Source organism: Peromyscus eremicus, chromosome 6 (genome assembly GCF_949786415.1).
Source record: "Peromyscus eremicus chromosome 6, PerEre_H2_v1, whole genome shotgun sequence".
In the NCBI taxonomy this organism is placed as follows: Eukaryota; Metazoa; Chordata; class Mammalia; order Rodentia; family Cricetidae; genus Peromyscus; species Peromyscus eremicus.
In genome coordinates, this window is record NC_081421.1 from 401,131 (window position 1) to 412,470 (window position 11,340).

At 39.2% G+C, this 11,340-nt stretch overlaps 1 pseudogene; it reads left to right on the plus strand.

Moving 5' to 3' along the window:
• Positions 1-2,117: 2,117 nt before the first annotated feature.
• LOC131912805 (proliferating cell nuclear antigen-like) lies at positions 2,118-9,829 on the plus strand (annotated as a pseudogene).
• Positions 9,830-11,340: the final 1,511 nt, after the last annotated feature.

Below are 11,340 nucleotides of genomic sequence, written 5' to 3' on the forward strand. Positions count from 1 at the left end.
GTTGACTCACAGATTTTATGCAATTAAAAATTATTTCTTTTTCTCCTTTGACATTAAGTGTGTGTGTTGTGTTTTCTGGTCAATTTAAATAACACATATTTGAATTACTGGAGTTCAAGAAGACTACTAGATTTTCTCAAAGCTCAATTTCAGGTTGATTCCTGCTGTCCCCCAGTCTTGTATTAACATACCCCAGCACACAAAAAGGTTTCTTAACAACCAGCTCTTACAAAGAGCATATGACTGCTATATTAGACAGGAAGATTTCACAAACCAGGACAGCTGAGCCCACCTCCTTACTTCATCCCCTAATGAGGTCATACTTCTGGATGTAACTTCTGCTATCGTACTAACTTCTCAAAACAGAGAAAAGGCTTCTCATATGCAGCAGTCACAGTCAAGATGGTCTATAAAATAGGACGGACATGTTCTTCCAAGGTATCTGTATTAAACAGACACATCCTCCAATTGGAATACTGTACCAAGGGTTCCTCTTCTTGTAATTCTCATCATCTGTTCCATGCACAGATATCCTGGGTTCAAGTGCAGGCAGGGCTCAGGGACAATCACATTAGCCAGTACTGTCTCAGGCACCTGATGATGCCTAGAAAAATTCGAAAGCAAAACCAAAGTAGCCAGGCTGAGATCTCTTTAAGACTATTGAAGGCAACTCTTTAGATAAAGCATTCATCCTAAAACTAAAGTCAGCACTTCGAAATGTGCTGGTAACCATTAAGAATCACCTTTATTTATGTTACTTTTTATATACAATAAAATGTATGGTCCAATGAATATTTATTTGCATTTAAATGATGTAACCATCATCCATATTAAGAATGAGACAATTTCAGGATCTGGAGGTTTCTTTTCATGTCTTCCCTCAGATAATCCACCGTACACATACACAGAGGAACTATGCATTTGACGTTTGTGGTGTAACACCCACCTACCTGCTGGTCTTCTGGCAATACCACTTTGCTGTCTTTTATGTTACAGTGAGATGATTCAGGCTCAAGTAACTGTTGTTGATTTATTAACATCCTTTTAATAAAACCATGATGAAAAGCACCTTGGGGAGGAAAGGGTTTATTTCAGCTGGATGGACTGATGTCCATCATGAAGGGAAGTCACAGCAGAAACTCAAGGCAGGAACCTAGAGGAAGGAACTGAAGCAGAAGCCATGGAGGAGTGCTGCTTACACTACCATACTCTCCATAGCTTGCTCAGTCTGCTTTCTTATATCACCCAGGACCATCTGCCTAGGGGTGATCCTGCTCACAACGGGCTGGGCCCACCCACATCAGTCACTGTCTTAGTAATAAAACACCATGACAAAGAGCAGCTTGGGGAGAAAAGGGTTTATTTCATCTTACAACTCCCAAGTCACACTTCATCACTAAGGGCAGGTAGGGCAGAAACTCAAGACAGGAACCTGGAGGCAGGAACTGAAGCAGTGACCACTACAGAGGAACACTGCTTACTGGTTTGCTCCCTGTGACTTGGTCTGTTTGCTCTCTTTTATGCTCTGGACCCCCAAAGGAGACATAGGCTATAGTGATCAGGTCCCTCCTACAGCAATCATCAATCCGGAAAATACTCCATAGACTCTTTAGGCCAATCTGATGGAGACGTTTCCTCAACTAAGATGCCTTCTTCCCAGAGGACCCTGACTTGTGTAGAGTTGACACACTAAACAGCCCAACTACTCTAGCAAACATCCAGTACAGTGCTTCTAGCTATAGTCACCATGCTGTCCACCAGTCCTCAGAATTTGTAACTGACCTTTTGTGAGCTTTGACCTGCAAGCCCACATTTCTCAAAATCTAGATCTTAGAAACCACATCCTAGTCTCTGCTGCTACAAAGCAAACAGTTTTAGATTCTACATACAACTGAGAATTTGTAGTTGACTTATTAACTTAGCAAATATCCTACAAATTCATCCATGTTATTGCAAATGACAGAATATTCTTTTTTGATAGCTGAGCAATATTCCAGCATATCTGTGTCCATTTTTAAAATCCATTGACACATTCATGAACACTTCAGTTGCTTCCCTGTCTCAGCTACTGTAGATAAGGTTGCAGGCAGCAAACACAGGGATGTAGCCCTCCGACGATGACGATGTAGTGATTTTATTTCCTTTGGATGAATATCCAGAAGTGGTGTTGTTGGAGCACACAGTAGTTCTATTTTTAACATTTTTCAGACTCCCGACATTCTCCTCTCCAGTGACTGGGTCAGTTTCCGCAGCCCAACAATAATGCACAGGCCCCTTATCTCTCTGGTCTTTTGGTAGTATTCTTATGAAAGTGAGGCCATATCTGACTGTGGTTTTGATTTGCATTTTCCTTGTAATTAAACATGCTGAGTACATTTTCATATTAAAACATTGACAATTTGTAAGTTTTCTTTGGAAAAATGTATAATCAGCTTTAGTGCCCCCTTTTAAACCCATTTGTTTGTGGTTATTTTGCTTGCTATTGAATTGTATAAGTTCCTTATGGGTCTTGGATATTAATTCCTGTCTTAGTCAGGGTTTCTATTGCTGTTATAAAACACGATGATGAAAGGCAGCTTGGGGAGGAAAGGATTTATTCCATCTTCTAGCTATATTTTAATTAATTTATTTTAATTTTAATAAAGTGCCTTCTATTTATTCTTTGACAACTTCATACATGTAAACAACGTATGTTGGTCATATCTGACTTCAATTTTCTTAGAGACCCTCTCTCCCCTTCATGTCTTTACATTTAAAATATTTTTATTAATTTTTGGGAATTTCATACAAAGTGTTTTGGTCATATTCATAGCACATTTATCCTCCAACTCCTCTCAGACCCACCATCCACTTACCTATCCCTCTCCACTTCATGTTCCTCTCTCTTTTTAATAACTCATCAAGTCCAATTTGTGCTGCTCAGACACTCATGAGTGTGGTGCCACCACTTACCAGAGGCTACATTTTAAAAGAAAACAGACTCTCCTTCCCACAGAAGCCATCATCTGTCAATCATTCCTCAGTTAGAGGAGGGGCTCATGAGCCCCTCCCCCATCCATGTTGATATATTGACTGGCTTGATCTTGTCTAGGCAACCACAGATGCTGTGAATTCAAGAGTACAGCAGTCTTGTCATGTCCAGATAACACTGCTTCTCCTTGGCTCTTACACTCTCCCTGTCTCCTCTTCTGAGACAATTCCTGAGCCTAGGGAAGAGGGTATATGAAACAGACATCCCATTTGTGGCTGAGGACTCCAATGACACTTATTCTTCACACTTTGACCTTTTGGGAGGTTGTTTTCTTTTCTTTCTTTCTTTTTATAAATTCACTGCCACATATTGCACAAAGAAGCTTCTCTGGTGAGGTCTAAGAGTTACAGTAGTCTACTAACAGAGTATAAATACAAACTTAGAGGAAAGTTTGATGTTATGTGTGATGGTTTGAATGTAATTGGCCCCCATAAGTTCATAGGGAGTGGCACTATTAGAAGGTGTGGCCTTGTTGGAGGAAATGTGTCACTGTGGGTGTGGGCTTTGAGGTTTCCTATGCTCAAGACACTGTCCAGCATCTCAGTTCACTTCCTGTTGCCTACAGATCAAAGATGTAAAACTCTCAGCTCCTTCTTCAGTACCATGTCTGCCTGCTGGCCACCATGTCCTACCATGATGACAACAGACTGAACTTCTCAACTGTAAGCCACCCACCCAATTAAGTGCTTTTCCTTTGCAAGAGTTGCTGTGGTCATGGTGTCTCTTCATGGCAATAGAAACTCCAACTAAGACACTATGGCCATATCCATCACCAATTCCCCATCCCACTCCCCCAAGACACCTTTCTCCACTTTCTGTCTTCTCCTAAAAAAAAAAAAAAACTGAGTCCAATTAGCTCTGCCTATTAAGCAGGTCTTGTGCAGTAATCATGGCTGCAGTAAGTTCATAGTTCATGAGTGCAATTGACACATCGTGTCCAGGAGGCAGCACTTCACAGGGCTCCTCCCCATTCTTTCTGCCCTCTCTTTTGAAACTTTAGCAATGGGCACAGGCTTAACACAAAAAACCCATTTAGGACTGAGCACTCACACTGAATTTTGACCAGTTATGAGATCTCTGCATTAACTACTACCCACTGCAGAGAGAAGATTGAAGGAAGCACTAATAACTCACAGAATTGTTTCTTTGATGTTTAGTTTCTTATATACTTCAGATGCTAATCTTCTGTGAGATACATATCTGGCAAGGATATTCTCCCATTCTGGGTACTGTGTCTTCACCAGACTGACAGTTTCCTTTGCTATACAAAAGATTTTTAATTTCATGAGATCTTATTTGTTGATTATTGGCTTCTGTATAAGTTAGGGTTTCTATTGCTGTGATAAAACACCATGGCCAAAAGCTACTTGGGAATTAAAGAGTTTATTAAGTTTATACTTCACATCACATTTTATCAATAAAGGAGGTTAGAGTAGGAACTCGGGGGGGGGGGGGGGGAAGAACCCAGAGGCAGGAGCTCATGCAGAGGCTGTGGAACGGTGCTGCTTACTGACTTGCTCCTCATGACTTGCTCATCCTGCTGTCTTATATAAACGCAGGACCACCAGTCCATGAGTGGCACTGTCCACAATGAGCTGGGTTCTCCCCTATCAATCATCAACCAAGAAAATGCACTATAGACTTACCTATAGGCATTTTTTTTTTAAAGACAGTGTCTCACTGTGTAGCTCTGCTGTCCTGGAGCTCACTATGTAGACCAGGCTGACCTCACAGAGATCCACCTTCCTCTGCCTCCTGAGTGCTGGGAGTGAAGGTGTGTGCCACTTTGCTCAGCTTCCTATAGGCAAATCTTATGGAGGAGTCATAGTCTCATTTCCTGAGCAAATGGAGTTCCTACTCAGTCTTTTGCTATGCCCACATCTTGACATGTACTTTCTACTTTTTCTTCTAGAAGTTTCAGAGTTTCAGATCTTATGTTGAGGCCTCCGGTCCATTTAGAGTTGATTTTTGTGAAGGGTGAGAGGTAAGAACTTAGTCTTATTCTTCTTCATGTAGATAGTCAATTTTCCAAATATCATTTGTTGACGACATTGCCTTTCACTCAGTGTATATTCATCTTCCCTGTAAAAATTTGGGGGCTGTAGTTGTCTGGCCTCATAGTTGGGTCCTCTATTCTATTCCATGGCTCTATGATGCTGCTTTCATGACAATGCAATTCTGTTATTATTACTATGGCTCTGTAGTATAATTTGAAATCAGGTATGATGTAATTGATGTAATCCCCAGAAATACTCTTTTTGTTCAGGATTAGTTTAGCTATTCAATCTTTTGCGTTTCTGTATGAATTTTAAGATTTTTTTTATTTCTATGAAGAATGTCATTGGAATTTTGGTTGGAATTTTTAGATATTGATTAGTATTCTGCAACTTTACTGAATTCATTTATTTCTTTTAATAGTTTTTAGGGTGGGATCTTTGGAGTTTTATAAATAATATAGTATCATTTGTAAACAAAGATAATTTAACTTCTTCCTCTTTAATTTGGATTCAAACTTTAATTTAATTTTAAAGATTTATTTATTTTATTCCATGTGTATGAGTGTTTTGCCTGCATGTATGTCTGTGAACCACACGTTTGTCTCCTACCATCAGAGGCCAGAAGACAGTGTTGAATACCCTGAAACTAAGTTATAGATGACTGTGAGCCACTGTGTGGGTGATAGGAACCACGTCCTCTGCAAGAGCGGCAAGTCCTGCCAACTGCTGAGCAATTTCTCTAGCACTAATTTTGAATAAAAAAAAAAAATCTCTTCTCTTCCCTAATTACACTGACTGAGTTCCAGTGCCTTGTTGAATAGGAGTGACATGAGTGGTCTTACAGAGAAAGTTCTCTGGTCTTACAGAGAAAGTTCTCAACTTTTTGTCACTGGGATTGCCTAATTTGTTGAGATACTTAGTTATGAAAAGACACAGAAAGTTGTCAAAAGATAATTGTCTGATTCCACCTTTCATTTTGCTTGTGTTGTCTTTTTCATCTATTAATTTGCATATTTTGACTTGCAAATTAATTAATAGACTAATAAAAAAATCCTAAAATTCATACAGAAACTCAAAGGACTGAATAGCTAAAGCAATCCTGAACAAAAAGAGTATTTCTGGTGATCACATCAATTACATCATACCTCATTTCAAATTATACTACTGTGGTTGGTATCATGTACCCCAAAATATTGTGCACCCTAATAAACTTATCTGGGGTCAGAGAACAGAACAGCCACTAGATATAGAGGCCAGAAAATGGTAATCCTATCACTTGGGAGGCAGAGATCCATCTGGATCTCTGTAAGTTTAAAGTCACACTGGAAACAGCCAGGCATGGTGACTCATGCCTTTAATCCCAGGAAGTGATGGTGGAAAGCAGAAAGGTATATAAGGTGTGAGGTCCAGGAACTAGTCTGATTAAGCTTTTAGGCTTTTGAGCAGCAGTTCAGCTGAGACCCATTCTGAGGAAACAGGATCAGCTGAGGGATTGGCAAGGTGAGGCAGCTGTGGCTTGTTTTGCTTCTCTGATATTCCAGCATTCACCCCAAAACCTGGCTCCAGGTCAGGTTTGTTTTTATTAATAAGAACTTTTAAGATTCGTGCTATATACTACAGAGCCATAGTAATAAAAACATAATTTTATTGTTGTGAAAACAACATATTTCAAGTGTTCAAATGCCCAAAACTAATGGGGGACATCTCATTCAAACCACTATACTTCTTCATTTTCCCATTTCTCTTTCTCCTCATCCTCTCAATATAATTCCCCGACCCACGCTTTTGATTTGCATATTTTGAACAATGTTTGTCTTCCAGGGAGAGTTCCCACTTTATCATGTGTTGAGTATGCTTTGTTAGGAATTGGCCATGGATTTTCACCTTTGTGTTCCTAGGAGATATTGGTTTAAATTGCACACCTTATGTCCTTATCTTGCTTTGGCATAGGTGTAATGCTAACTTAATAAAATCCACTTGTAGTATTTTTTCCAGTTTTTGGGAGAGTGAGAAGTATAAGCACTAATTCTGTCAATGTTTAATTAAATCCATCCATGAAGTCAATGTTATGTTTTTTCTTTTAGCATTTAAAAATGTAAGTATTTTCAAATATTCCATGCACATATCTATAATGTACTTTGTTGCATTTTTTAAAATTTCCCCTTCTGTCTCATCCCTTTCTACATCCCTAATAGTCTTTCTTTTACTTTCATGTTGTCCCCACATTCCACAGCATGCCATGTCTGTCTTGTAAGGCTAGCTTATTTCAGTTAACACGATGATCTACAGGCCCATACATTTTCCTGCAAATGGTATAATTTCTCCTTCACTGTGGCTTAATAAAGCTTCATTGTGTACATGTCTCATGTTTTCCTTATCTGTTCATCTACTGATAGAAACCTAAACAGATTTCATAATGTGGCTTTCTATTAATCTCTCCAGATTTTCTATTTCTTCATGATTTACTCTTTAAAGGTTGTATTTTTAGGAATTTTTGGGTTTCTTCTAAATTATAAATTTTCTCAATGTATTGTTCATAATAGTCTGCTATGATTGCTCATATTTCTGTAGTATCAACTGTAATATCTTCTCTCTCATTTATACTTTTATGTGCTTGGATTCTCTCTTTTTTCCTGGTTAATCAAAATTATAGGTCAATTGCTTTTATCTTTTCTGAAAACTAATTTGTCTTAGAGGTTTTTACTGTTAGATTCCTGGTTTCATTGCTTTTGCTCTGTCTTTATTATTTCCTTTCCTCTGAAATTTTGGGTTTAATTTTTCTTGGGTTTTGTTTTGTTGTTGTTGATCAAATTTAGTTTAATTTAAAATGAAGATTCTAAGTATTTACCTTTATGCCATTTTCAAACAAAGTATGTTTTAGTAGATGATCTTACTGTCTTAGTTTATTTTCTATTGCTGTGACAAAACACCGTGGACAAGGAAACTTATTTTAGAAAGCATTCAATTGGGCTTACAGATTCAGAGGGTTAGAGTCCATGATGGTAGAGTCAGGGCTTGAGGGCAGGAACACCTGAGAGCCCACATCTTAATCAGCAAGCAGGAGGCAGAGAGGGCACACTGGGGATGGCAGGAGGCTTTTGAAACCTTAAGCCCTACCTCAGTGACACGCTTCCTTCAACAATGTCATTCTTCCTAATCCTTCCCAAACAGCAACCAACTGCAGTTGGTTGTTCAAGTGTTCACGTGCCCAAGACTTATGGGGGACATCTCATTCAAACATCTATGCCTTTTCTTCATTTCCCCACTCCTTTTTCCTCATCCCCTCAATATCATTCCCTGCCTTAAGCTCTTTTGTTCTTTTGGGTCATATGTCCTTTTGCCCTGCCCTCCCCATTCTCCAGCACTTCCTTTTCCTCTTTCTTGGTCTCCTTTCTAGTTGTTAACAGCTCTACTCACTTTTACAACCCGTCATACACATAAATACATATATTACAAGCTAGGATCTACATATGAGACAGAGCATGCAGTTTTGTTTTTCTGAGTTTGGGTCACCTCACTTCCCAGATCCATCTATTTTCCTACAAGTTTCATAAATTTATTTTTCCTTACAGCTGAGTAAAATTCCATGGTGTGTACATGTACTCCATTTTTTTTATTCATCTGCTGGTAGATGTCTAGGCTGATTCCATTTCCTTCTTAGTGTCAATAGATAGAGCAGCACTGAGCAAAGGATGAGCAAAATACCTTTGCAATGGGATATACAGTTCTCTGAGTATGTGCCTAGGAGTTGCACAGCAGAGGCATATGGCAGTTTTGAGTAAGCTCCACACTGATTTCCATAGTGACTACACCAGTTTATACTGCCATCAGTGAGGGAGGAATGGCTCCTTTCCCCCCATTCCTCACTTCCTCACTACCATTTGCTGCCTGTTTCCTTGATGACAGCCATTTCAGGTGATTGTCTGACTGATTTCTACCCTGCTGATTTTGTTTTGATACCCAGGAGCCCTAAACTGGCCACGTCTCCATCTTTATTATGGTCTCTAGCCCATCACTGTAACTCTGCCACCATGTTCAAGTATGCCTGGTTCAAGCCTCTTTCCTGGATAAGGTGCTGGAGGTATTCATCGACCTCATTAACTAGGCCAGCTGGGAAGTCATCTTGGGGGTTATGAACCTGTAGAGCACAGAGGCATCTCAAGTTTCCTTGCTATAGCTCATCCTGTGTTCTAAACACTTTGATGTATACTGCTATAAATGCAACCTGGCCATGGGGTGAACTTCACCAACCAGTCCAAGATATTAAAATGTACTGGCACAGAGACCTCATTACATTAAGGGCCCAAAACAACACAGATAACTTGATGCTAGTGTTTGAAACATCAAATCAAGAAAAAGTTTCAAACTGAAATGCAATTAATGGATTTAGATGTTGAGCAATTTGGGATATAGGAGTGCAGATATGTAGTAAAGATGCTGTCTGGTGATCTGCACATATATGCTGATGCCTTGGTCACCTTGGAGATGCTGTTGTAATAGTCTATGTAAAATATGGGGTGACCTTCTCTTCAACTGAAAGCATTAGGTTGTCACAAACAGGTATTATTTTATAAAGAGGTGGAAGTTGTTACTATGGAGATGAAGGAGCCAGTTCAGCTAGCTTTTAAACTGAGGTACCTGAATTTATTTACTTTTTAACAAAAGCCACTCCATTGCCTCCTACAGTAACACTCAGTATGTCTGTCTATGTAACCCTTATTGTAGAGTATAAAACATGCCTGACATGGGACATTTAAACTACTGTTTGGCTCCCAAGATCAATGATTATCTTAGGCACTGACAGTATCTGAGAAGATGGGGCTTCTGAGGTGGCAGTGTGTTCTGCTTTTACATCACTAAATGTGACCTGAGCATATATGTAGATATCTTCTGTAAGTGACCTATTTGCATTCCCTGGTGTCTAGGGATATGAGCACTAAAAAACATACTTCCTAGTTATTGTTTTTCTTTTGAAAAGTGCCTGTTGGTTTTATCAGTTCACTTGTTATTTTGTTTTTGGCTATGTGATATGTATAGTTAGATTGGTTGATATATATACATACATATATATATATATATATATATATATATATTTCTAGCAAATATACACATTTGGTAGAAAGTTCCTTTTTAGACTTACTTTTGATGAATCCCAATGTTTGGTGATGTTGTGTTTTAATTTTTGTCTCAAGTTATTTATAAATTTCTATTTTGGTTTATTATTAGATCCATTTGTTATTCAAGAATGTATCATTTAATTTCCTCATGTTTACAGAATTTTTAATGATTAGCAGGGGAGGCTACATGCGGGTAAGAACAGCTGTGTACACAGAGATGGGAGGCTTATGCAGACTGAACCTCTGCTCAGTTTTGTTGTGAACTTGACGCAGTTACAAAAAAACAACAAAAAAACCAAAACAGGTTCTACTCTATTCCAGCAACTGCCAAGGCTGAGAATTACTACTTCTGCACAAAGTGTCACCCTTATAACAGTGATTCTTAGATTTGGATGACATCACCAATTAATCCTCGATGGATGTAGATCACAATCATCAATTAAAATCACTATGGCACTATTAAAAGCTATGTGGTTTAATCAGCCCCATCCTCTGAAACTGTGGTCCAGTGACTCCAGCACTTCCCTTCATGTCAGGAGTTTTAAAAGCTCTTGGGATGATTCTAGTAAGCAGAATTATGACCACCGAAAATGATGAATTCTGGAAACACACACATCAAATTCTCCAGTCTTGCACACATGGCTAATGCCATGAGTCTTTCCCAGTACTCTCTTCCAATGAGCCTGGACACCGTTTTAGTACCCTTTTCTATTCACTTTGTTTTTCAGGCAGTGGTAAAGGACCAGAGTCACCATGGCGTCTGCTTTGGTATCATTCTACCTTCAAGTCCGTCAGTCTTGCTAGATGTGACCTCCCTCCCCCATTTCTGCCACCACCATTATGATCTGACATTTTTATAGGACAGCTCTTCAAGGCATCTACTTTGGGATGGCTGTTGAGGCTCCAGGGTGATGCTGTGAGTTCATTCATACCGTGCTTGCAATCTTCAGATCTCAAGGACTTCCTGCCAACATTAACTCATTTGTTTGAAACTGTCTGATCTTATGAGGACTAATGAGACAGTGTTTACAAAACTCTCAGCGTTCCCAAGATGACAGCCATCATGCTAGACACACAAGTCACGTTTAGAGGCCTCTGAGAACGTGGAAGAGTTGGTTGCTTTTTTTAAAATGGCTTGGTTATGTCTATCCTCTAGGGCCAAGGGCCAGACCAGACTGCTGATCTTTAGGAAAGA